The sequence below is a fragment of the Aedes aegypti genome, chromosome 1, assembly GCF_002204515.2.
Source record: "Aedes aegypti strain LVP_AGWG chromosome 1, AaegL5.0 Primary Assembly, whole genome shotgun sequence".
Lineage (NCBI taxonomy): Eukaryota > Metazoa > Arthropoda > Insecta > Diptera > Culicidae > Aedes > Aedes aegypti.
This window is the reverse complement of record NC_035107.1, coordinates 178638932-178666654: the sequence shown is the minus strand read 5'-3', so window position 1 is coordinate 178666654 and position 27723 is coordinate 178638932. Positions and strand designations below refer to the sequence as shown.

General features: G+C 36.6%; 1 long non-coding RNA gene across 1 annotated transcript; it reads left to right on the top strand.

The window, feature by feature from the left end:
• The first annotated feature begins 3832 nt into the window (after positions 1 to 3832).
• On the top strand, positions 3833 to 22221 carry LOC110679526. Its single transcript, XR_002502555.1, has 5 exons — positions 3833 to 4060; positions 5688 to 6232; positions 6292 to 6431; positions 20804 to 20918; positions 22045 to 22221. It is a non-coding gene; the product is annotated as an uncharacterized LOC110679526 (long non-coding RNA).
• Positions 22222 to 27723: the final 5502 nt, after the last annotated feature.

Below are 27723 nucleotides of genomic sequence, written 5' to 3'. Positions count from 1 at the left end.
TTGTGAAAAAGGGAAATTTTGCAGCGATGCACACGGAGAAATTTTTTACCTAAATTTTTGTTTACTTATCCAAAATCTGGGGCAAAATAAAAAAACACAATATGCTATTTATTATCTATATTATGGCGATAGGCCTTTTCATGTGACAGATCCGTCTATGCATTTGTTTACATCGGTGGAGGACCGGTGCTAACACGGGCCTGTCATTTTCATAGAAGAAATGTCAAAGTGCTTCCCGATCAGCTGATTTGAGACGTCATGTGAATAGGCCTATAATGCGGTACTCATTTAAACACTTCAGTACACGCTAACTTGATAGTACCCTTTAAATGAGTTCCATTTACCCATTTTTATTAACAGTACGGAGTTGTCAAAAGAAGGGTATTTTACAAATGTCATAAAATGGATACTTAAACCCCATTTCAGAGACATATGTCTCTGAAATGGGGTTTAAGTATCCATTTTATGACATTTTATGACAATATTGTTTGCTTCAATTCAATGGGTAAATAATACGCATGAAGAACACCGCCATTTTCCTCTTGCATTCTCGTACACGCAGCGAACTGGACTATCGAAATTCATACATTTTGCCTTATGAAAGATGGAATGATTATCGCAATACGAACGCTTTATGTATCGTTTTAGCATCACACAACACCAAGGCGTCGATAGGCGCGGGGTGTACGCACGAGCCTATCGATCGCAAGGTCCATGGTTTGATTCCAGGTTGCCGCGAAAACTATTTTTATTTTCAAATTTCGGTTTCATAAGGCAAATTTATGAATTTCAACCCGATTCCTTGTGGCGAATTTTCATAAGGGGTTCCTATGTTTGTCGATAGTCGATTTGCCTGAGTGTACGTGTTGCTTTGGTTTGTGAAAATAATGTTTATAACGTGTAAAATCTGCAAAAATACGAAAGCTGTTTATGAAGAACAATATACAAATATCTATTGAGGTAAGTGTCAGTGGCAGTGTCTGAATGGGCTAAAGGATCATTATCTTCATCATTTATCTTCCACAGAAAACGAAAGCGGCATTACGAACCAATGTCCGTGTGAAATACTGCTACTAGATTGGAGTACGGCTCAAAACGTTCCAGGATGCCTGTTCGAAAGCAATATGCGGTGCATTTTCTCAGTGATTTTATTCGATCCAAGATCCAATTATGATTGAGACAATGTATTAATTAAATAGAAATATAACAAAATATGTCTCTGAAATGGGGTTTAAGTATCCATTTTATGACATTTTATGACAATATTGTTTGCTTCAATTCAATGGGTAAATAATACGCATGAAGAACACCGCCATTTTCCTCTTGCATTCTCGTACGTGTTGCTTTGGTTTGTGAAAATAATGTTTATAACGTGTAAAATCTGCAAAAATACGAAAGCTGTTTATGAAGAACAATATACAAATATCTATTGAGGTAAGTGTCAGTGGCAGTGTCTGAATGGGCTAAAGGATCATTATCTTCATCATTTATCTTCCACAGAAAACGAAAGCGGCATTACGAACCAATGTCCGTGTGAAATACTGCTACTAGATTGGAGTACGGCTCAAAACGTTCCAGGATGCCTGTTCGAAAGCAATATGCGGTGCATTTTCTCAGTGATTTTATTCGATCCAAGATCCAATTATGATTGAGACAATGTATTAATTAAATAGAAATATAACAAAATATTAAATTAATTAACTCATTACGCGTGGTAAAGATGGACAAATTATGGGTGAAAAAATCCACGTGCTCCCAGCCGAGCACGTGGATTTTTTCACCCATAATTTGTCCATCTTTACCACGCGTAATGAGTTAATTAATTTAATAACCATGCGGATTGGATTACCGAACAGCTCAATATAAGTGTCAGTTTATAACAAAATATGCTATTTTTCTTTTACGTTTATGTCCTATTTTTTATTTTTCCATTGATTTTGCGCAGGCAATGGACATGCCCTATATCAACTGCAGCGATTTGCAGTAGACAGGATGTCCCGGGCGCGATCTATCTGACAAGCCAATCGAGCCCTCTGTCACCATAGAAGATGGTGTCTCCATGCATGTCGATAGCCTGATTTTGGTACAAAAATACCCATTGATGAGTACTTTCAAGTTAGCCTGTATGCATATAGGATCCTAAAGCCCTGTCCCAATTTTAGTGCCAAATGCTAAGTTTAGGTTTTTTCAGCAGTGTTGTACAAAATACAACAGCACGACGACTGAAGTGTTAAAATTGAAGTTTAAATATGTTATAGCCGTTATTTAAGCTGGAAAAATTGCTAAAGTAGTTGCAAGAACATGCTCTTCCATATTATTAAATAAAAACAAGAATTCATTAGGGTTCATTCTCAAATTTCATAACACCAAAAATGGGCATTTTTGATACCCACCCACCCCCTCGTAACGCTTTTTGTATGAAAGTTTTTTAAATTTTGTATGATCTATAATATTTTAAAGACACCCATCCACTCCCTTCAGCGTTATGAAATTTGTGAACTGGCCCTTAAACATTTTAGGACCCAGTTGTCGCGTTATTGTATTTTGTATAACAATGTTGAAAACTCTCGATTTTCGTTAACAACACCCGGTCAACCAGTCAGTGATTTTCGATAGCGATCGATACCGATTCGTTTTGAATCGTTGGCGATCGCCATCGTTGGACAAAGATCTATAAAGAAATCGGAAAACTGGTTGGTCGTGGTGGTTTGTACGGTGGAAAACTGCGTAACTAGTGGAAGGTTCAATCAACATCCGGCGGTGGAAAATTTCGATATTACCGTCGCAGTGATAATAAAAAACAATCAAAACGAGCGCCGTCAATAAATTATCAGATTCCTTTAATAGTAAACGCCGCGCGGCGCTTGATTTATTCCCCACTAGTTGTCCCGGCAAACTTCGCCTTGCCATCAAGTAGACTGTTGAGAAACGCTATGTACCATACAAAATTACAGTTTCGTTCACTCTCGTTTTTCCAATTTTCCCGGTGAATATCCTTGGATTTTTATGCACACAAATACGTCGCAACCCTTGACGAATAAAACGGAGAAAGAATCATTCAAATCCGTTGATTCATTCGTACACAGCAAAAAATAATGTAATTTGCATCGACGTAATTCATGCCGATGTAACAAATAGTCGATGTAACCGCTAATTTCAAGTGCAAAATGGCATATTTTTGATGTTATATTACATCGCTTAGAAATTACACAAAAATATCATTACCATTTTTCATCACATTGACTTTGTGTAATATTCACATCTAAACTATATGAATATTACACAGAAACAAATGCAACCAAGTCATTCCGATATGCCTTAGTAATATTACACAAATTCAATGCTATTTCGCATGCGTTACGAATGCAATAATAAGTCCCGCAACACTGCCCAGACTTTGTTTCGGTCGGTGTCTGACGAAGTGTCATGGCGTCAGATTCCGTGCGCGTTTGCATCAGATTTTATTTTTGTCGAGTTTGCATGCAGATATTTCCTGCCAGTGCTGGGAATGGTAATAGTAGTAGGCTTGAGTTTTTGCGAAAATCACGTGGCTCTCCTAATACAGTAGTTCAAAGTTGTGAATCTCATCAAGTAGCCTATGTAGGGTACATGAATTTTCTAACTCAGGAGTGTCATTGAAGGCTGCAAATGCGGGAAATGCAACGGGAAATAGAACATTTGTCTACAGTAGTTTTGGGTTGCTCTTAGCAACGGGTGTTTTGCTATTTTCAAGGTATTTTGCCTACAGCAGCGATACGCGTGAGTTTCACTGGCTCCGGTGACTGTGATTCGCTACGCTTGCCTACTGTAGTGTGAATCTCAGAACTTTTCCCAACTCTGTTTCCTGCTATTAGAATAAATTTAATCAATGGTAAGTAAACACCTGTTTAAATATGATTTTAACAAACCAATAATAATTATTAATGGCCATTCAACATTGTTCGTTCCAGGTCAAAAATTCTTCCGGAATTTCTCGGAAGGTTTCCTTTAGGAGTTCTTCCAGGAGTTTCTAGAAGTACATCCAGGAGTTCCTCCAGAAATTGCTGCCAAAGTTCCTCCGGTAATTTTGCTTAAAGTTTCTCTACGAATTCTTCATGAGTTTCTTCAACAACTTCTCCAGAAGTTCCTTCAGGATTTCCTCCATGAGTGTCTCAGAAACTCTGCAGGATTGTTTTTCAGGAATTACTCTAGGATTTCTTCAAATTTTCTTCGATAATTTCCTTAAGTGCCTTAAGAAATCAGCCACGAATTCCTCTAGGAGTTCTCCATAAAATTCTACTAAGAGATGTTTTCCATGATTTTTTTCTGGAGTTCTTTCAAGAGTACAGAAATTCCACCAGGAGTTCCTTCTGGAATTCGTTCAGGTGTTCCCACTGGAATTTCTACAAGAGTTCCTTTAGGAGATCTTTAAGGAACATCCCAAGGAATCCCACCAATAGTTCTTTCATAAATTCCTACAATAATTCAGGAATTCATTCTGAAACAAAGGGATTTGAATAGTAATTTCTTTCAGGAGTTCCATTGGGAATTCCTTTAGGAATTCTTCCAGGAGTTCATCAGGTTTTTATCCAGGAATTCCAAGGATATCATTCATCTTCTCATTGAGGTAGTTTACAAACAAGCAATCAATAATAATAATGATCTCTAGAAGGGTGATAAAGAGTGTCACGAAATAATATTTTTGCAATTCCGTTGCAAATCAATCAACTTTTCATTGAGAAGTTGATCAACATAAAGGCCTACTTTTCCTACCGAAAAAACAGTGCTGAAAAGTGCTACTTTTCAGCACTCTTTTCGGTGCTGAAAAGTAGCACTTTTCAGTACTGTTTTTGGTAATCGTCAACCGAATAACCCAGTCTCTTCATGCCATGCTTATTCTGCGCTGCGTGTGAGTCGAGATGAATCGTTCTCACCTCGGGTGACGTGAGGCGACTAATGCTAATCAAATTAATGCGAGTCGACACTTCACCAACTCGCCTCGCCATGCCGCACAGAATAAGCACAATTGTATCTGATTCTTGGGGTCGCGGGTCGTAGAATCGACGTGAGGTAAGAATTGTCGGTATCCTATAGCGAGGTGACATTTCTCGACTCAAGTGAAGTGACTGTCCATTTGGTTTACACGGCGAGCCACTTCACTAGAGTCTAAGCCCGTTGTGCGAGCTGGTACCGACACAGGTTGGCGATTTTGATGTGGGATGGGATCGTCCAGCGTTTGTAGTCAGCTACTGTCCTCGATGTCTTACCTGTTCATTCATCCAATAGGAAGTATAGCTCCGCATGATACCGATGGGAGTGAGAAAATTTGTGACATTCATGGGTACTACTGTATCACAGCCTACGTGATTGAAAAATACTGAATTGAAACTACGCATGGCTGTATGCCCATGTGGGTTCTCTTGAAATGTTTGTTTGTGCTTAGAGTTCATCCAGTTGAAACGGCATTTTTCGAAATAGCAAAAAATGTTGTATGCAACTCGTTGCAAAACTCGATTTTTTCAGCACTCGTTGTATTTATCCAACTCGGCGAGCCTCGTTGGATAAATGTACAACTCGTGCTGAAAAAATCATCATTTTGCAACTTGTTGCATAAATAACTATTACATTAGGCGCTCAGCTTCCGGCTTGCCTATTTAAACACTTTTTAATCGGTTCTCCCATCTTCTTGTCTGTGTGTTTTGTTTTAGGATGGCAGTAAAGGCCTCGTTAGAACGGTGCGTAATTTCGAGTCCCAAGAAGAGGTGGTCGTCGTTTACAACAAAGGCACTGCTAGCAACTATTGGTGCGCGGACGCATCTGATCTTCAAATCCAGATAGTGCCCCGACCGAAATTAAACACGAGAGAACCATGTACGACAGATGCCGATAATTGTCATATCCTGGAAGTGTGCCGAGTGTAACAATTACGATCTGTGCTCGATCTGCTATCACGGAGATATGCATCATTTGAGGAATCGGTTGCATCGAATTTTGAGACCAGGTGGCGAAAAAACGCTGTTGGAACCGCAACGCAAATTAAAAAAGATTGCAGTGCGGGGGATTTTTCCTGGGGCACGTGTTGTCCGGGGAGTCGATTGGCAGTAGGAAAATCAGGACGGTGGTAATGGCCGACGCGAAAAGGTCAATGTAATTCAGGACTGGCCTTCGGCTTCGACAAAATCAGAGCTGCACTGCAACAATTTGCTGTGGGTGATTTTGTCGAAATTTGCAGTGATTTGGAGAGTATCAAGTGGTAAGATTTGCTTTTTTGCCATGTCGAAGATCTTCTAAGTCTCAATTTCTAATTATAAGCATTTTCATCGGATGGATCAACGGCTGTTACTACAAATGGAGAACGATTGTCGGCACTTTTGGAAAAGTTATTTGAACCACACGCGTCTGATGATACGACTGAAGAATTGGTGAAGGCAGCCAATAGTGATGTTGCTAAGGTAAAAGAATTTCTCTCCGGATCTTCCTCACAAAATGTCCTTTCATTTTCTACCAGCTCCCAGCATTCCTCCCAAGTGGTAAAAGTCGATGTTAACGGAGTCTATGCCAGTCACACGGCTCTGCAAGCGGCCAGCCAAAATGGTCACCTTTAGGAAATCCTTCAGGAATATCCCTGGGAATCCCACCATTAGTTCTTTCATGTATTCCTACAAGAATTCAGGAATTCCTTCAGAAATATAGGAATTCGATCATTAGTTTCTTAACAAATTCCTCCAGGATTGTTTCTTTCAGGAGCTCCATTGGAAATTCTTTTGGGAATTCTTCCAGGAGAACTCAAGGATTTTATATAGGAATTCCAAGTATTTCTTTCAAGAATTCATCCAGAAATTTTACCACGATTGCATTCAGGAATTCCTCCAGGAGTTCTTTCATAAATTGCTACAGAGATTCCTCCAGGAGTTGTTTCATAAATTGCTTTATGAATTTCACCAGGAATTCGTTCAGAAATTCTTAAAAATTTCACCTAGTGTTCCTTCAGAAATTCATCCAGGATTTCCTCCAGAAATTCCCTCCCCTTGGTTATGCGACCTTGCCATTAGCCCATATGATGGAAACCAAAGGCGTAACTGTGTGGTATGGACCAGTCTGTATTCGGACCAGTCTAGACAGTGACTGCACTTGCGGCACTGATGATGTTCTCCGCATGTTCGTCAGTCTATCGGAGACGCGCTCGATTACCGGTCGTGCGTATGTGGCAGCGCTGGGTGATCTTTGGTAGTATTCTAGATTTCCACATTGGCGATTCCTGCCAGGTTTTGTTTTAATAAAAGAAACTAATGATCACCCAGCAGGAGTACAAAATATTGATTTGTAGTGTTCTTTCGAGTGAGTGGATAAAACGATACTTTATGGAGGATCCGAATTCGCGATGATGTAAGGTATTTGCTTGCTATTTTTTCCTAATTTATAACTTTTTACACATGACAGTGTTTGGTTGTGTGTGTCCCAGCCGTTCATTATTTGTTGCATCTGCAATACGTGGGGTTGTGACTGATAGCTCGCGTGAAGAGCGAAATTATTTTGATTGTGGTTATGGCTCCTGTTTGTGTGTTGGTGTTTCAGACCTTGCGAGAACGCAGTCGGAGAGGCTTCTAAAATGTTTGCAATGTGTGTAAGTGTATTTTGCATGCAGTGGTTGTCAGATTGCATGGAATCAAAAATCGACCTAAATTTTTCATTCCACTCGGCTCTTCCGTGCGATTACCCAAATTTGGCGAAACAGCAGATAGTTTCAAGTGGTAGTTTTTGTTTGAAAAGAGCGGGAAGAAAGACATTCCAGTTCAACGTTATTTCTACCCAATGTGATGGATTTTACTCACTTAATCCACTTAATCCATAACATCGATTTATACCTAGCGATAGCTTTCGAAATCTCCTCAGTGGATTGATACAACTTAAATTTGGATTAGCCGCAAATGACCCAAATTTGACTTTTTGCTAGTTCGACGCTTTCATTTCTCTCTCTCTCTCTGTTTCTGACATTGCTGTGTTTGCAGGATAAGGGAAAAAAGGTAAAAAAAATGTTGACTAAAATTTAGAATTTTGGGGGAAAGTTCTATATTTTAATCCTTGCATTCTTCGATGGAGGTTTGGGTAGCTGTCTGTCAGATCCATTCAGTAGGGAAAATAGGCTTTGCTATTCGTTTGTTCTTCGATACAGTTCTTGCATATGAGATATTTATAAAAAGTTTGCATGGGAAAACACTCAGTTTAACGGGGCGAAATGGGTATAACTTGTCGACCACAGTTTCGTTTCCTAAAAATATCGTTCATTTTGATGATAGTTTTGTGATGGTTCATTTGTTTTTTTTTGTCTTGGTTACATCAATTTATACAAGTTCTAGAACGATTTCTAATTTGATTTTTTTTTCGCTAAACTGATTTGTCGGTAATGTTTGAAGAAAGACATTAGACTTAAACCGATTTTTTTATTATGTAACTTTTTGGTAATTTTTGTAACACAGCAAAAAAGGACAGGGAGGGGAAACTGCTTTAACGTTTCATGACTTTTTCAACAGCCTACTTGATGGCAGAACAAAGTTTGCCGGAGAAACTAGAAGGATATAAAAATTTACAAGAATTTCCACGTGTAACGTGGAAGGTTTGATATTCGGTCGCTAAAGTTGGTAGCAACTCAAGTAATCATAGTTCATTGCTCATATAAGGCAGCTGCTTCGCGTTAAGGCAACAATTGAAGTAGTTTTTAATTTCCAATTCAACACAATTATATGAAAAACTAATGCAAAAGCATTAATAAAGCAATCAAGAATCATCAAGCGAATGAATCGGAATGAACAAAGATTTTCGACAATCAGTGTAAAAGTTGTAAACTACATGCGTTGAATGAATTCAGTTTTTTGAAGAAGATGAATGCGCGTGTTGCTCGGGATGACCACGCTTACGAAAAGAGAGATGGATATGGATCGGGATGACCATGTGTTGAAGGAATTTAGTTTGAGGAAAATGAATTCGTGTGTTGCTCAGGATGACCACGCTTACGGAAGAAAAGTTGCATGTGGTTCGGGATGACCATGTGTTAAAGGATTTCACTCTTTGAGAAAGATGAATTAGCGTGTTGTTCGGGATGACCACGCTTACGAAAAGAAAGTAGCATGTGGATCGGGATGACCATGCGCTGGAGGAATTCATTCTTTGAAAAAGATGAATTGGCGTGTTGCTCGGGATGACCACGCATACGGAAGAAAAGTTGCATGTGGTTCGGGATGACCATGTGTTGGAGGATTTCACTCTTTGAGAAAGATGAATTAGCGTGTTGTTCGGGATGACCACGCATACGAAAAGAAAGTTGCATGTGGATCGGGATGACCATGTGCTGGAGGAATTGGGTCCTAAAATTTTTAATAAAATCTAGTTTTTATTTAACAACCCCAAAGGGCATGTTACTTCAACTACTTTAGCATTTTTTTCCCGCTCAAATAACGGCTATATCATATTTAAACTTTAATTTGAAAATTGGGTCCATAAATGAACCTTGACACTTGAGATCATGTTTGACGTTCGCTTAGTCGACAAAAACACCACAGGGGTTTTAGTTTTAACACTGGGATTGTTCCTATCTGACATTTCGGAAGGGACACGGAAAACAAAATGCACCCAAAATTTGAGTTTATGCCAAGGGGTGTGACAAAATCTAAAAAAATGTTTTTGGACTTAAACCAACGGAAAACATTAGAAAATTGAGTAAACATGTGTTTTTGGCCTAAACTTAAGCGTTTGGCACTAAAATCGGGACAGGTCTTTAGGACCCTATTCATTCTTTGAAAAAGATGAATTGGCGTGTTGCTCGGGATGACCACGCATACGGAAGAAAAGTTGCATGTGGTTCGGGATGACCATGTGTTGGAGGATTTCACTCTTTGAGAAAGATGAATTTGCGTGATGTTCGGGATGGCCACGCATAAGAAAAGAAAGTTGCATGTGAATCGGGATGACCATGCGCTGGAGGAATTCATTCTTTGAAAAAGATGAATTCGCGTGTTGCTCGGGATGACGACGCATACGGAAGAAGAGTTGCATGTGGTTCGGGATGACCATGTGTCGGAGGATTTCACTCTTTGAGAAAGATGAATTCGCGTGTTGTTGACCACGCATACGAAAAGATAGTAGCATGTAGATCGGGATGACCATGCGTTGAATGAATTTGGTTGTTTTTGAAGAAGATGAATTACCATGTTGCTCGGGATGACCACGTTTAGGAAAAGAGAGTTGCATACGGATCAGGATTACCATGCATTGAATGATTTCAGTCGTTGAGCAAGATAAATTCATGTCTTGATAATAGACGACTGAAGTTGCTCTCTTAGTAACAATATCTGACTAGAGTCATGCATATAGATCTGCCCATAGTTATATTTGTGAAAACCGTTCAAATGGTCCATTAAAATATATGGGACGGCTGTTCCAGGGGATAGTTTTGTTTAAGGAAGGCTTCTGGCTAGTTAATCATAACTACGTAAAAACGTGGAAAATCATTAAAAAAAATTATTTAGATGAAATGAAAATGGAGCTGGTTCTCAACATTAGTAATCCAAATGGTTATAGACCAATGGTTAAATTTTAAATAGGAATGAAAGGTTGCCACAGTTGCACGGAAGACTTCAATGACTCTAGCAATATACACAATGGTGTATGTGGTCGGCGATTCAAGAGTACACATACTTTGTGACTAGGACCTTGACAAGTAAATGAGAAGATATAATCAACTAACTTTGCAGGTCTGTTGAAGTGCTCGAGGCTTGTATGTAACTATAGTATGTTAATTTTTTTTTATTTATAGCTTTATCGAACACTGAATAGAGACTACTTAAGAGGCTTTCTACTGATAAAATATGCCATTTTGGTCAAAGTTTCGTTGCATTGTCTTTATTTCCGAGAAGAGGGGAGATGTGTGGTATGGACCAGTCTAGACAGTGACTGCACTTGCGGCACTGATGATGTTCTCCGCATGTTCGTCAGTCTATCGGAGACGCGCTCGATTACCGGTCGTGCGTATGTGGCAGCGCTGGGTGATCTTTGGTAGTATTCTAGATTTCCACAGTAACCTGTAGTGGTGGTATCACATTTTGGCATTTTTTGCTTAAAGCCATGTCATAATTCATATGGCATAAACGCAATAATATCTCGGATGTGATCCAACGGACATTCTGCGTCATTGATAGAATTGATGCCCATTTCAAATAATTAATCTATTCGAAGTGTACATTAATACTATTGGTGACGATCAGTTTGCCTTTTGCTAACCAGAATGATCCGTAGCCACTCTTGCTATTAGCTAGCTAGACACATCGTTATTATGTACGACGTAGAAAATATTACTTTGAGGAAAATGACTAGTAGATTCACTGAGAATAAGTGGCGACAATCTTATTTTAATATGGTTTTTACATTTCCATAATAAGAAATACCTCTTTTGTAACATTGGTATAAATAATCTAATTCCAGCTTCATTTTCGCAAAATTTACAAGTAGAAAGTAGGCGTTGTGAAGCAAGCATTGCATTTGCCACCGAAAAGTGAATCTTGTAGGAGACTGTAATAGAAGCTTAGCGAACTTTACTCTTAAATATTCACTATAATAATGACTATTGAAAGTAAGATGCTGAGATCGATCATTATGGTACACTTGCTAGTTTCGAGAAATTGAACAGACAAGGAAAGTGACTTTTTTCTTCAAGGATATATGAACGTAATGACCAATAAATACTTTTAACAACAAAAATGAAATTTACTAGAACTACTACTAAACAGCCTAATTTTGTTAAGACTTGACGACAATTGACGTTTAAGACTCTAATCTTACGTGAAAGACAGGAGTAATCAGAATAGCACTTGAATGACAAATTATTCAAAAACATTTCGACTAGACAGTATTAGTAATGACACTACTACACTACTATTTCAAACAAATTCAGATGGAGCTGCTGATTTTCACAATGCTTCCTTTTCTCAGAAGCAAGGAAATATGGGTACTTTTCAAAAACTACCACGTCACAATACTAATAAAAAAAGCAGTGTTCATGTGGGCGCCATTGCCTAGTCCGTCTGAGTATTGGTCCTGGTAGAGGGGGAACTTGGCAAAAGCCAGACCGAGGGTTCAGCCTTGACAAGCTGTCAGGCAGCTCCAACTGAATACCATACAAAAAAGGATTTCCTCCAGAAATTCATATAAGGGTTCCTTTAGCAATTGCTCCAGGAACTTTTTCATACATTATTTAATTAGTTGTACGGGGAATTCTATCAGGAGTTCCTCCAGCAGTTTTTCCAGGAAATAATCTCGGTTTTTTCCCAGAAATTCCACAAGATGTTTCCACAGGTATTCAACCAGAAATTCCTTCAAAAATATCACCTAAAGTTCTTTCATGAATTAATACAGGATTTCCATCAGCAGTTTCTTCAGGAATACGATCAGTAGTTCCTTCAGAAATTTCTAAATAAATAGTTCTAGAAAATTCTACAGAAGTTCCCCAGAAATTCATCCAGGATACGTCCAGAAATTTCTTCAGGAGTTCCTCCAAGAGTGCAATTGGAATTTCTTTAGGAATTCTTTCAGTAGTTCCCCAGGATTTTATCCAGGAATTTCACTAGGTGTTTTTTCAAGAATTCCCTAAGAAAATCTTTCAAGAATTCCTCCAGGAGTGTCACCAGGATTGGATTCAAAAATTCCACCAATAGTTCTTTTATAAATTGTCACAGGACTTCTGTCAGAAATTCCACCAGGAGTTCTTTTATAAATTGCTTCATAAATTCCCCCTTCAGTAATACAGGAATTACTCAAAAAATACTTTAGAAATTCCCCCAGGAGTTCCCCAGAAATCCATCCAGGACATCCTTCAGGAGTTCCTGTAGGAATTGCTCCTGGCACTTTTTCACAAATTCTTCGAAAAGTTACTAGAGGAATTCTATCAGGAGTTTTTCCATGAATTAATCGTGGTATCTCCCTAGAATTCCACAAGGAGTTTCCCAAGAAATAATAACGGTTCTCTCCCAAGAATTCCACAAGAGTTTCCACTAGAATTTCCAGAGTTTCTTCTGCAACTCCACCATAAGTTTATCCAGGAATTGCTTCCGTAGTTTCTTAAGGTTTTCCTACAGAAATTCTTCCAGAAATTCGTTCTAGAATTTTTCCAAAGAGTTGTTTAGAATTCTGGGTTACCCCAGAAGTTTCTATAAATTCATCCAAAAGATCCTCTAGAAATTTCTGCCCAAGTTCTTCCAGTAATTTCTTCAGGAGTCTCTCCAGGAGTTCCTTCAGGTGTTCCCAGCGGAATTTTTACAAGAGTTCCTTCCGAAATTCTTCCCATAAGTTTTGTCGGCATTTCATGTAGGAATTTCACTAGGAGTTCCTCCAAGAATTCCTCCAGCGGATCTTTCAAGATATTTTCAAAAATTTCATCAGGATTTCCTTCAGAAATTCCACAAGGAGTTCTTTAATTATTTGCAACAGTGATTCCTGTTGAAAAAAAAACAACAAGGCTATCCGTTCCAACTACAGACTACTACTGACTGATATTGCTGCCATGTCAGCAGCACCTTGTCTTCCACATCTGGGTACTATACATATTTACAATCTTACTCGCTAAGCGTTACCTCTATAATTCTTACACGAAGATATCTCCACTGCAGGATGTGTGATAACCTGCTCTTCAACAATTCCATGAGGAGTTCTCTCATAAACTCTACAGGAAGTCAAGGAATTCCATTAGGAATTCCAAATGGAATTCTTTCATAAAATAAGACAGGTATTCCTCTTAAAGCTCCCCCTGGAATTGCTCCGGGAATTCTGTCAGGAATTCCACCAGTATTTCATTAACTAATTGTTACAGGAATTCCACTTGGAGTTCTTAAATTGCTACAGGAATTTCATCAGAAGATCCTTCAGAAATACAGAAATTCCTAAAATAAAATAACTCTGGAAATTCCTACAGAATTTTCTCCTGAAATTCATCCAGGACTTCTTCCGGAATTCATCACAGGAATTCTACCAGGAGTTTCCCCAGGAAGTTCCTTTAGAATTCCCGCCAGTATTTTCTTCTAATATTGCTTCAATAAATCCTTCAAGTATTATCAGGAATTTCGTCATGTATTTCTCCAAAGAAATTACTTTAAAAATTGTTCTATGAGTTTTCACAAATTCATCCAGAAGGTTCTCCAGAAATTCCTGCGGGAGTTATTTAAGAATTCCTCCATTAGTTTCTACAAGAATTTTCAGGAGAGTTTCTTTTCTTTTAAAGTTTCGAAAATTATTTAGATAGCCCCATTACTTTCCTGTAATACTTTCAAGTAATGTCCCTGTTCCGTTAGAATTTTACTCATATTTTTTAATTTCGACTGACGAATATTGTGTTTCATTTCAAGAAATCTTTCAAAAATTTCACCCGAGATTTTTCAAAAATAACCAGAAGTTTTTCCGAAATCTTCTATAATTTTCGCCAAAGATTCATTAATCGATTCTGATTTACTTTTACCTTGATGAAATTTTTATTATTGTAAAACGGGTTGACATTTATTTACCCCCCTCGTAAAAGTGCGAATCAACATTTTTCGATGGCACATTTACAATGCATGAATGGTGGTTCTCGTTCTTAAATTGATTAACTTATGGGAATTGAGGTTTTTGATAAAATTAAGTTTTGTTTTTATGCGCAAATTTATGAACTTTTCAAAACAACGATTTCCATGACTATGGATTACATTACCGAAGATTCATGCCTCACATGAATGCTGCAAATGAAATACGTAAAGAAATTGTTGTTATTACTAAAAATAATATCAACGAAAACGATTTAGTTGTCATTTTTTCAAATTATGTTCAATTTAGCAAAAAGAGCGAATTACTATAAAGAATCCCAAATTGGGTCCTAAAATTTTTAATGAAATCTTGTTTTTATTTAATAACACGAAAAAGCATGTTATTGTAACTACTTTAGCAATTTTTCCCGCTCAAATAATGGCTATAACATGTTTAAACTTTAATTTAAAAAGTTGGTTCATAAATGAACCTTGACACTTTTGATCATGTTTGACGTTCGCTTAGTCGACAAAAACACCACAGGGGTTTTAGTTCGACCATACTGGGGTTGTTCCTATCTGACATTTCGTAAGGGACACGGAAAACAAAATACACCCAACATTTGAGTTTAAGCCAAAGGATGTGACAAAATCTAAAAAAATGTTTTTTGGGCTTAAACCAACGGAAAACATTAGAAAATTGAGTGAACATATGTTTTTGGCCTAAACTTAAGCGTTTGGCACTAAAATTGGGACAGGGCTTTAGGACCCTATTGCTCTGGCAAATTGCCTACATTTGGTTTTTAATTTTCAAATAAGGTACCGTGGAACAAGTGGGTAATGAAAATCCTATAGTTGAGACTCTTCAAATTCTAAAGACATTAAGTTGAAATAAATGAGGTCGTGTATATTTTTTAATTTGACTCCCACTAAATATAAGCGGTATGCTAAAATTGAGTTTTATGTAAAATTAAAAAAAAAACAGAAAAAGTTTTTAAATGGATACCTACTTTTCACATGCCCCATAAGTTTTGAATAATAAATTGATAAACTAACAGTTATATTTACGATTTCTATTATCTTTAACATTTGTTAAGCAGTCCTAATGAACAATAACATAAGTGACTTGTTAACAAAAAAAATTGTATTATAGTCATTTAAATTTTCTTATGTTCAGTTATGCTTGTTCAATTGATTCGACAACATTATAACCAGAGTGGATCTAGATAAGAGTGGCGTCAATGTCAAAATTGGAACAGCGGCGAACTGTCATTTCCATACAAATCCGCGTTCCAATCGAGCAGGAGACCTGTCAAAACTGGAACATGACGTCACTCTTATTTACAGGCACTCTAATTATAACTATAATATTTTCAATGTTAGTTCTTATATCATGGAATAGGGTCCTAAAGCCCTGTCCCAATTTTAGTGCCAAACGCTTAAGTTTAGGCCAATAACACATGTTTACTCAATTTTCTAATGTTTTCCGTTGGTTTGAGTCCAAAAAACATTTTTTTTAGATTTTGTCACACCCCTTGGCTTAAACTCAAATTTTGGGTGCATTTTGTTTTCCGTGTCCCTTCCGAAATGTCAGATAGGAACAACCCCAGTGTTAAAACTAAAACCCCTGTGGTGTTTTTGTCGACTAAGCGAACGTCAAACATGATCTTAAGTGTCAAGGTCCATTTAAGGACCCAATTTTTAAATTGCAGTTTAAACATGATATAGCCGTTATTTGAGCGGGAAAAATTGCTAAAGTAGTTGCAGTGAGATGCTCTTTCGTGTTATTGAATAAAAACAAGATTTCATTAAAAATTTTAGGACCCAATTGCAATTGCATTTCAGTAGGTGAATTGCGGCGAACAATTTCTTCGAAGAGAAGACATTTTCTTCCACTACTCAACAAAAAAAAATCTTTTTCTTCTAAGAAAATACGTGCCGGAATTCGCCTACGGCTCTGTTGAATTTCCACCGCTCGTTATTTGTTTCTAAGCAAGCCGGAAATGTCGTCGAATAACATTTCGGGAGAAACCGTTTTAGGAACGGATTCCTTCAATAAAGTGTTTAGAATCTTTTTCGTGTGGATAGAGCTATACTCCATTTTTATGTTTTTACTAGCCTTACATAGAAATTCCACGGAATTTCCGTGCGTTTTCTTTTATATTTGAACTTTTTAATCAACGTATTCCTTTCAATCGGCTGTACGAAGTAGACACATTAATATCGTAATGTTTGACAAACTCTTTTAAAAAAGTTTCATGATTTCTAATAGCTTTCACTACTTTGAATAAAGTGTTTCTTTAATTATTAGCACGTGCTTTTCTCTCACCTAAAGAGCAAGCAAAAATTCAATCCCTAATGAAAAACTTTTCACTTGCCCCACGTGATTAGAAAATTGACAATGTTTTAATTTCGTTATTTTTAGGTCTACGTCGAATTAATTTTAAAATTGTTTTTATTTCAGTTTGAAACTGAAACTTGAAAATGGTACAGAAAATTATTGTCCGCAACTTTTTTCCACTAAAAATATTGAAATAAGACTGCACTCCTCCAACTTGTTGCGGATTTATAGTTAACAAGTTAAAAATATTTTAATCTTTTATGCAATAATGGTTAAAAAATCTCAGGAAACTCTTCCCTATCGTAATGTTCTGAATTCTCGCGGAACATTACTAAAGGACCTATGTACAAATGAGAGATTCTCTTCTCTCTCGTTCTTTTTCGATTATAACAGTGGAATACTAAAGATTTTGGGAAGTTTTTCACTATAGATCGAAAGTCAATTTCCTTGACTAGCGTTTCATACAAAAAACGCAACAGAAGAGGTTAATGTGACACAGTTTTTGATGAAAGAGAAAGTAAACAAAGAGAGGCTCTCAATGTTAGATAGGTCCTTTAGTAATGTTCCGCGAGAATTGCCCCAAAGGATTAGGCATGGGTTTAAAACGTTAATTCACATATTCAGTAAAATACACAAATTATGTTCATTTACCCTATTTACTCACTTGCCCCGTGGTACCTTATCTAAAAAAGTAAATGACTTGTAAAAGTTCGGTCTTCATATTCGGTTTCAGGGGCCATGATTTTAGTAATGACATTTTCAACATTACCGAACATTGTTCACTTGGGTAATCAATGTTGCCCTATATCAGCTAAACCAAAAAAGCGCTTTAAACACTTTTCAAAAAATGCTTAAAACTTAAAAAAAAAAAAAAAAAAAAAACAAAAAGTCACATGCGATGGGTGCCAGTAGTTTTTTTTTATGGTATTCAGTTGAAGCTGCCTGACAGCTTAACTTGTCAAGACTGAACCCTCGGTCTGGCTTTTGCCAAGTTTCCCCTCTACCAGGACCAAGACTCAGACGGACTAGGCTATGGTGCCCACATGAACATTGTTTTTTATTAGTATTGTGACGTGGTAGTTTTTGAAAAATACCCATATTTCCTTGCTTCTGAGAAAAGGAAGCATTGTGAAAATCAGCAGCCTCATCAGAATTTGCACACTCAATCTGTTCGGTAAAAATAACTGGGTTTTGGAAATACCGAAAAAGTCAGTAAACTAAAATAAAATGTCAGAAATCGAAAAAGAGAGATTTTTCTCTGAAATTTTGCAGAGAGCTTTCTTTTTATATCACATATCGATAAAAAATAAAACATGACAAAATTTGCTTTTCAATTACGTGTGGCGACAGTTTTCATTTTACTGACTTTTTCGGTAGTTCCTAAACCCAGTAAAATTTTACCGACCCCAGTAATGTAATTTAAGTGTGTGTTTGAAATAGTAGTGTATTAGTGTCATTACTAATACTGTCTAGTCGAAATGGTTTTGAATAATTCTCGAAGACTTATTCAAACAGACTCAAGTCAGAAAAGTTAACAAACTTACTTTATCAATCCTACGTGTTTCGCGGACGAAATTCTACACGTTCCGCTGTAAACCAACTCGATTTTCCACTTTTAGAACGTTTAATTTCCGGATTCATACATTTTTTGTGGGAAATTATAGGAACTATCTAGTGTTTTAACGCGAGCTGATTGCATGCAAAATTTAAGCGATACACACGGTAAAAAAATTAAAAAAGGGGATTCATTTTAAAACAGTTTTTGAAGAAAGGTTGTGATTCTTCCTAATTAATTTTCTCACAACCGTATGAAAATTACTTACGTCGATTTGAAAAAGTAATCGAGAATTTGTCATTTAAGTGCTATTCTGATTAATCCTGTCTTTCACGTAAGATTAGAGTCTTAAATGTCAATTGTCGTCTTAACAAAAATAGGCTGTTTAGTAGTAGTTCTAGTTAATTTCATTTTTTGTTGTTAAAAGTATGTATTGGTCATTACGTTCACATATCCTTAAAGAAAAAAGTCACTTTCCTTGTCTGTTCAACAATGTCTCAAGTGAACCCTAATGATCGATCTCAGCGTCTTACTTTCCATAGTCATTATTATAGTGAATATTTAAGATTAAAGTTACTATAGGCTTATATTACAGTTTCCTACAAGATTCACTTTTCGGTGGCAAATGCAATGCTTCACAAAGCCTACTTTCTACTTGTAAGTTTTGCGAAAATGAAGCTGGAATTAGATTATTTATACCAATGTTACAAAAGAGGTTTTTCTTATTATGGCAATGTAAAAACCATATTAAAATAAGATTGTCGCAACTTATTTCTACTCAGTGAATCTACTAGTCATTTTCCTCAAAGTAATATTCCCTACGTCGTACATAATAACGATGTTTCTCGCTAGCTAATAGTAAGAGTGGCTACGGATCATCCTGGTTAGCAAAAGGCAAACTGATCGTCACCAATAGTATTAAGGTCCACTTCGAATAGATTAATTATTTGAAATGGGCATCAATAGGGTCCTAAAGACCTGTCCCGATTTTAGTGCCAAACGCTTAAGTTTAGGCCAAAAACACATGTTTACTCAATTTTCTAATGTTTTCCGTTGGTTTAAGTCCAAAAACATTTTTTTTAGATTTTGTCACACCCCTTGGCATAAACTCAAATTTTGGGTGCATTTTGTTTTCCGTGTCCCTTCCGAAATGTCAGATAGGAACAATCCCAGTGTTAAAACTAAAACCCCTGTGGTGTTTTTGTCGACTAAGCGAACGTCAAACATGATCTCAAGTGTCAAGGTTCATTTATGGACCCAATTTTCAAATTAAAGTTTAAATATGATATAGCCGTTATTTGAGCGGGAAAAAAATGCTAAAGTAGTTGAAGTAACATGCCCTTTGGGGTTGTTAAATAAAAACTAGATTTTATTAAAAATTTTAGGACCCAATTCTATCAATGACGGAGAATGTCCGTTGGATGACATCCGAGATATTATTGCGTCTATGCCATATGGATTATGACGCGGCTTTAAGCAAAAAATGCCAAAATGTGATACCACCACTACAGGTTACGCCTTTGGTTTCCATCATATGGGCTAATGGATTATGCCCTCCCATCACGGCAAGGTCGCATAACCAAGGGGAGGGCACAAGCGATAGGTGCCAGTAGTTGTTTTAAAAATATTAAATTAGCAACATTTATATTTTCAAATGATTTTTTTAATTATTCAAAGAACCTGATCAATGTTACTCCAGATTACGGTACCAAGAAATTTGTTCGGTACACGCAAACAAATTTTGTTGTATAATCTACCGAATCCATGGTAGATTTAAGAACTGCACCAACGATTTTCAACCGACTACAAAAATCTGTTAAGTTTACTATAATCTGGTGAAAATCACTGAGCAGTGCAGTAAATGTGACTATGTCCATAGTAACTTCGACTACACAGCATTGTATTTCGATCCGTGACAACCACCGTACAACACAGTGTGGTCAAAAGTACAATGCCAAACTCGTAAAATCTAGAATGTTTCTAGTCATAAATACTACAACTGTGGTTAAATAAACAGAATTAATTTTCTTGTGTAGTGATGTTGACTATGTTTTGGTAGAGTTAACAGATTAATGTAGTCGGTTGAAAATCGTTGGTGCAGTTCTTAATTTTACCATGGATTCAGTAGTTTCTACAATAAAATTCAGTTCAGTGTAATGCTTTCAGAATCTCTTCTAATCGTTTCCCTTGGAATCCATGTATTTCTTCTTCTGCTGTTGCAATGACTTCTCTTCGATCTTTTTTCCTAATATTTCCCAAGAACTTTTTTCTAGAGAAAAAAACAAAAGAAATCTGAATTATTCTCAGAAATTTCTTTAGAAATAACTCCTGTAATTTATCCAGTTACGAATCTTGAACAAACTGCTCCAGAAAATTATTATTTTTCAGGATTGAACCCAACTATTCAGAAAAACCAGCTAGCAGAAGTTCGGGAGGAATCCAAATCCGTAGAGACGCCTATTACGTATAAGGAAAAAGGAATAAAAAAAATAATAATAATCAGGTAAATCTCACGAAATCGCTGTATGTCTACAGGATATCCTAGAGTTTCAAAAATAATTTGTATAGAAAGTTAAATGCGAAGAGATGTTAAAAACCCTTAAATTAAGCCAAATCTCAAGTAACCATGCTACTTAAACTGCAATTTAGGCATATAAATAAACGGTATACATAAAGCTTGCATTCCAGTATAACTACAAATAAAGTTGATGTATTATCGTTTATAATATAAGTGGCATGAAAAATTCTCACGTCGGCGATCTTATTCATAAAACGCTTGTAGATCGTCGCAGGTATTCCAAATAGTTTTGGTGTCTTCTGCGCATTGGCTTGGTCAATCAGGAATAATCATGCAGAAGAAACCAAAACGATTTGAAGTAGCTGCGACGATCTACAAGCATTTTAAAAAGTTTTCAAGATCACCATCGCGATGAATAGGGTGATCAAATTAATTTGGACAGACCGTTACGCGTATATAATTTGGCCATTTACGGCAAAATCAAATGGAGATGGCCAAATTATATACGCATAACGCTCTGTCCAAAATACACAAAACACCCTAATCGCGCAATACACATAATTCATAAATTGCAGCTTGAGCAAAAAATCTTCCTGAAATTTCTGTAATTAGGACTAGGTGTGCACCTGAAAAGTAATCGCCTATCTCGATTCGTGGGAACTTTTTTGTCTGAAATGCTTGTCTTAAGTCATAAACGTTTCGGAAGATCTCTGAACCAATCTGATTCAATATTCTCTCGTCACATGATAGTTTTGAAAAATGAATAACCGAACATGACAAAAAATTTGTAGCCTGCGAGATATTTAAGGTAAAACATCTCGAAATTCAAAGATAGCCGTCATAATGGCTGACTTGTACCACTATTTTCTGTTTTCAGAAGCATTAAACTGATTAAACAGTCAGCTAATATATCTTCAAATTTTAAGCTTTCGGCTAGTACACAAAGTACCGATGTCCTAAAAGATTGTTCGTAGATTTATACCTTTGAAATTTTGGTACAAGATTGAACTAGGATTCCAAGGTGTTTATTTATTAAATATCACATTTTACATTTAAAAATTATCAAACAGTACATTTCTCTAATATTTCATTTTATTTTATTTTGGTATAGGTTCAACAGACTTGTACGAACTGCTCAAAATGGTTCACAGTCTACTCTGGAAGTCAACACACAAGATCGAGCGTCTTCTAGAATTCATCTCTCTGGGTGCCATTACGAAGGACTACATATAATTAAAAAATAAAATAAATATAAAAAAGGATTTATAATAAAATAAAATAAAATTTATGACTGTTTGTTTAAACATTCGTTATTTTTATTATCAAATTCTGTACAATGGCTGTTTAAATTGCTTTTTATCCATTTTTGAATATGCAAAATAGTAATAATAGGAATATCTTGTCTGCGAGTAAAACGCGTTTCACACCATAAATGATTTTGATATAAAAAAGGATAAAAAGGCAATTTGATCAACCATTGAACGGAATTTGCAATCGTTTTATTGTTAAAATCGTTCTGATTACATAGCTTTCATATTACATCGCATCAATTACATCGTATTGTGTACGTGGAATACATTACATCGAAAAAATTACATCGGTCGCATTTATTACACCAATTGCCCTCGAGTACGTCGGGCTGTGTAATATTCCACAATCGAGGGAACGACTTGGTTGCAGCAGTTTAGATGTAATATTCAACAACTTTTTTTGCTGTGTAAGTCAAACGATCATTGAAGGTAGTTTTTGTCAGTGCTCACGGCACAAAACAAAGGCGCCACTGTATATGGGATTTAACACTGTGACAGCATTGCTGTTCTGTCAAACACACAATCACGCTCGTTCAAATCTACTCAAAAGAGAGTAACTTTGACTCACACGCTAAGGTCAGTCTACCCAAATATGGGTAAAGTTTACCCATAATCGCCAAAAAGTGCACACACCCATTTTATGGGTAAAGTGGGATCTACTCATAAATAGGTAAACTCTTAAAACTCATAAATGGGTATTTAATTTAGATCGAAATTATTAAAAAAATACCCAAATATGAGTTTTTAATTTTTCTTTTATTTGCTGATTTTCAATCATGAAAATAATAAACAAACTAGTTACAATATGCAAATACATGATGCAATAGTTTTATTAAAAATTAATATGTATTGTCAATAGGACAGTTAAATATAAAGAAATTGATTTTTGATATTCGAGTGCTCGTCAGTTGGGTTTTATTCCAATCAGGGAACACCTAACCATTCACTCATCCCATCTAGCAGGGCTCCAATGAGCGAATCCCCAATGTATCCGCACAACAGCGTTGCACATGATGCAGATGGTTGCAAATGACTGTCCCAGTAGAGTGACCGACCTTGAGCCAGCCAGATGAAAGGATGTCCCACAGGTTGGAATTTTCGGGTTGACGAGATTGGATGCCGAGTACGTTAAGTATTCCAGAGTTTGACGGAGGAATATTGGATGCAGCAAATATCGCCATAAATACAACCTGAAAGAGAGAATGTTTCAAGTCTCCGTATGTTCTTATTGATAATAAATAGATAAATAAATACCTTTAAATTATCCAAGTGTTTAAGCAAAACTTCTTAAAGATTGCAATCAGCTCTTTGCTGCTACTGAATATCGTGCCGATAATTATTGATGTTTTATTTTTCATCCAAATATGGGTACTTTTACTACCCATATTTGGGTGAAACGACTTTACTCATAATATGAGTGAATTTTACCAATTTTTATTGGTAAATTTTACCCATATTATGAGTTTTATATAATAAACCCATATATGGGTAAATCAACTACCTATTTATGGGTAAACTGATCTTAGCGTGCACTTTTGAAGTTTCAAGTTAGCTGTCAAAAGTGAGTAACCTTATTTTATCAAAGTGAGTAACTTTTTACTCAACCATGAAAGAAAACGACCTTACTCACTTTTGAGTAAACACAAACATATTCGACTCACTTTGTAAACGTCAAAGACTTGTGAAAATTTCGCGCGCGCTCGAACTGACAAATCCTCCGTTGTGGTGAAAATTTTTCCGTCGACGTGATGTCGGACTGTTTTCAAAAACAGTCGAGACAAAAGCCGATCCGGCAGAGCAATGGCAGTTAGTTTGCTTGAAACTTCGCTTCGGAAGTCCAACCGGCGAATTCCAGATTAGTGCTGCGAAGTCAATAATCCTGATATCAAGTGATGCGAGGTAGAAGTGAAAATGACCAAGTCCTGGTTTTGATCGAACAACCGCAAGAAAAAAATATAAACAGTAAGTTTTACCGTCGTACTTTTTATTGGGCTAATTATCAATTCTTTACAGTTCAACCGGGAAGGCTACTGGCACTGTCAAACTACATCCTCCATGGTTTCATCAATCCCCCAGAGATTTATAACATCCGGGGATCCATTCCATAGCAGCGAAATTTTCAACACATATATCATTTTTTTTTTACTTGTTTTACTTTTATCATGTATTATTCATATAGTAATGTAAGGGATAATAAATAAATGTTATGTTTTTTGTATATTTCTCCTGATTTTATGAATAACATAATAAATTTATTTCCAAAAATATTATTTCCTGAAGTGAGTGACATCTACTCACTTTCGCAAATTTCAGATGAAACAAAGTGAGTAAGTGTTACTCCCATATTGACATTTGACAATGTTACTCTAAAGTGAGTAACGATGGTGTTACTCACTTTTGAGTAGTTCCACTTTGTTCCGAAGTGAGTCGAAATCTACTCACTTGTGAGTAGATCTGAACGAGCGTGAATGCTACGGTGACGCTATATATGCTCCATAGCAGCCGTTGTGGTTATTTTAATGATCCATTCGTGATATACAAACACCACTCTATTTTCATTTATATAGAAGATAGATAGGGCATTAGCAAAATTACACGTGGCTTTTGCAATTGAAAACGTGTTTCTTTTTTTTTTTCTCTTATAAGCAGGTGTAATCAACTCACCTGTAAAAAATCTGAACTGCTACGACAAATGAAATGTAATATGTTATTAACAAAGTAATAATAAAATCTTATTTTTTTTTACCAAATCAGGACGATAGTGTTGTCTAATAACACCTAGATATAAGAAATGAATGTAATGTTTGGAATGATACTAATAAAGAAATTAAAAAAAAAAACACGCGGCTTTTGCAATCCTCATCCATTGTAGAAGTCATTACAAAATTTGGCGAGTGACAGCTAATAAAGTATGTAGCATGAAAATAACCTGCAGAATGAAAGAGAAGCGGATAGATAATAGTCATCAAATACTAAAATGATCAAAAACGGTGTTTAATAGGGCGATATTCAAAACTGAAAAGGCAATAGATGGCTCTTTTTCAGTAGTAGTAAAAACGAAATCCTGAAGCAAAGAAAGCACATCGGAAGATGAACTAAACACACAAAGTTATGTCACAGGTTATGTATTCACTTTACACTTGATTTCTAATCACTACTCTTTTGATCAAGTTTCCTAATAGGGTCCTAAAATGTTTAATGAAATCTTGTTTTCATTTCATAACACGAAAGAGCATGTTACTGCAACTTCTTTAGCAATTTTTCCAGCTGAAATAACGGATATATCATATTAAAGCTTTAATTTAAAAATTGGATCCATAAATGAACCTTGACACTTGAGATCATGTTTGACGTTCGCTTAGTCGACAAAAATACCACAGGGGTTATAGTTTTAACACTGGGGTTGATCCTATCTGACATTTCGGAAGGGACACGGAAAACAAAATACCCCCAAAATTTGAGTTTAAACCAAGGGGTGTGTCAAAATCTATAAAAACATAAAATAATGTTTTTTGTAAAAATGAAAAACATTAAAAAATTGAGTAAGCATGTGTTTTTGGCCTAAACTTAAAATTAAAATTGGGACAGGGCTTTAGGACCCTATTGCAAGTAATTTACGTTTTTCATTATTTTTCAAACGTTTTGACGATAGAGATAGAAAACTATAGAGGACGAATGTCGCTGGTGTTCCCTTTGTTCTCGCTCGGAAACATGTCGGGTACATAACTGTCAAACTGCATACATTTTTGCTTTGACATTTATAGCCCCGCCTATCTTCGCCTGCAAAATATGTTCCGACAGCGACGCCAGCGACATTCTTCCTCTATAGCTTATTACCTCTATTGTTTTGACGGTTCTCCGACTACCATTTTTCCATGCGCTTGTGTTGAAAGTTTGAGAAATTTAAGAATTCGTGATCAAACGTCAACATCCCACCGCAAAATTGCTAGTGTTTGGAGGTGATTTTAACCTCCAAATTGCCAAATAACCTCCAAAACAAATGTTCGAAAGGTTGTTGCCTGTACTTTTTGACACTGGCGCCAACTGTTAGCGTTTAAGAACGAAATAAACAGTCGTTACCCTATTATTATTTTATTTTTCTTCGTTTTGGCATTACGTCCTCTCTGGACAGAGCCTGATTCTCAGCTTAGTGTTCTTTGATCACTTCCACAATTATGAACTGAGAGCTATTTGCCGAAGTTGTCATTTTCGCATTCGTCGTGTGACAGGTAAGATGATACTCTATGCCCAGGGAAGTCAAAGAAATTTCTCATTATTTTATTCGTCACTAATTTATTATACTGCTTCGCGACTAAAAATAGGTGAACCGACGGGCGAAACTTGATTTTTGGCCAACTTCGCCACGTCGCGAGTCACTTTGCTATAGTGCGTATCTATGCCCTCCGCCGTGTGCATTATGCGCACTATTGGAAATCGAGTTGTGACGCGGCGGAGTTGGTCAAAAATCAAACTTCCGCACGTTGGTTCCCCCATTTTTAGTCGCACTTCAACAGAAAAGTAATCGCCTATCTCGATGCGTGGGAAATTTCTTGCAAGAAATGGTCAAGAAGAGCATTTTTCTTTGATCGCAGTACGCAGTTGAAAAGAAATGTCATTTCAAATGGAGCCCACTGTAGGAAATTTCTTGAGCATTTCTTGGGCAGAAATTTTTACTTTTCCTGAGCGGAACAGCATACTTAGCTTTAAACCTGATTCGCTGCTGACAAGTAATTTCTTGGCCTATCTTGATGCATGGAAAATTCCTGCAAGCAATCGATCAAGGAAGCGCTTTTTTCTGATCGCAGTAGGTAGTTGAAAAGAGATGTCAGTTCAAACGGGAGTCGCTATGGACCAATGCACGCGTTCATTCTTTGACGTTTGAGCGGTGCCGTGTTATTTACGTGACCATGGAAACTAGTGAATTCGGCACTGCTCAAACGTCAAATTAGTGAACTCGTGCATCAGTCCATAGAAAATTTCTGCAAGGAATCGGCGAGAAATTTCTTTAGCGATTTCTGTTCAGCAGCAAATCAGGCTTTAGCTTTAAAGCTAAGTATGCTGTTTCGCTCAAGAAAAGTAAAGAAATTCCTTGACTGAAAGGGTCAAGAAATTTCCTACAGAGAGCCCCCTTTGAAGTGACATTTCTTCTCAACTGCGTACTGCGATCAGAAAAAAGTGATTTCCTTGACCATTTCTTGGGAGAAATTTTCCACGCATCGAGATAGGCGATTCCTTTTCTTGTCAGTAGCAAACCGGCCTTTAACGCGGAAAAGTAAAAATCATTCTTCACAAAATTACAGGTAATCAATGCGCTAGCAAGAAATTGTTTGCAAGCAGTTATTTGCTACGTGCTACTGCGTGCGCTGTTGGCAATTTAATCAGAAAATTCAGCTAAATTCCCAAAATAGATGTTTGCGAGAAAATTGGTTAGGCCTTCACCATTGTTTGGTCGTTATTTTGTATGGTTGTTTACATTTTAG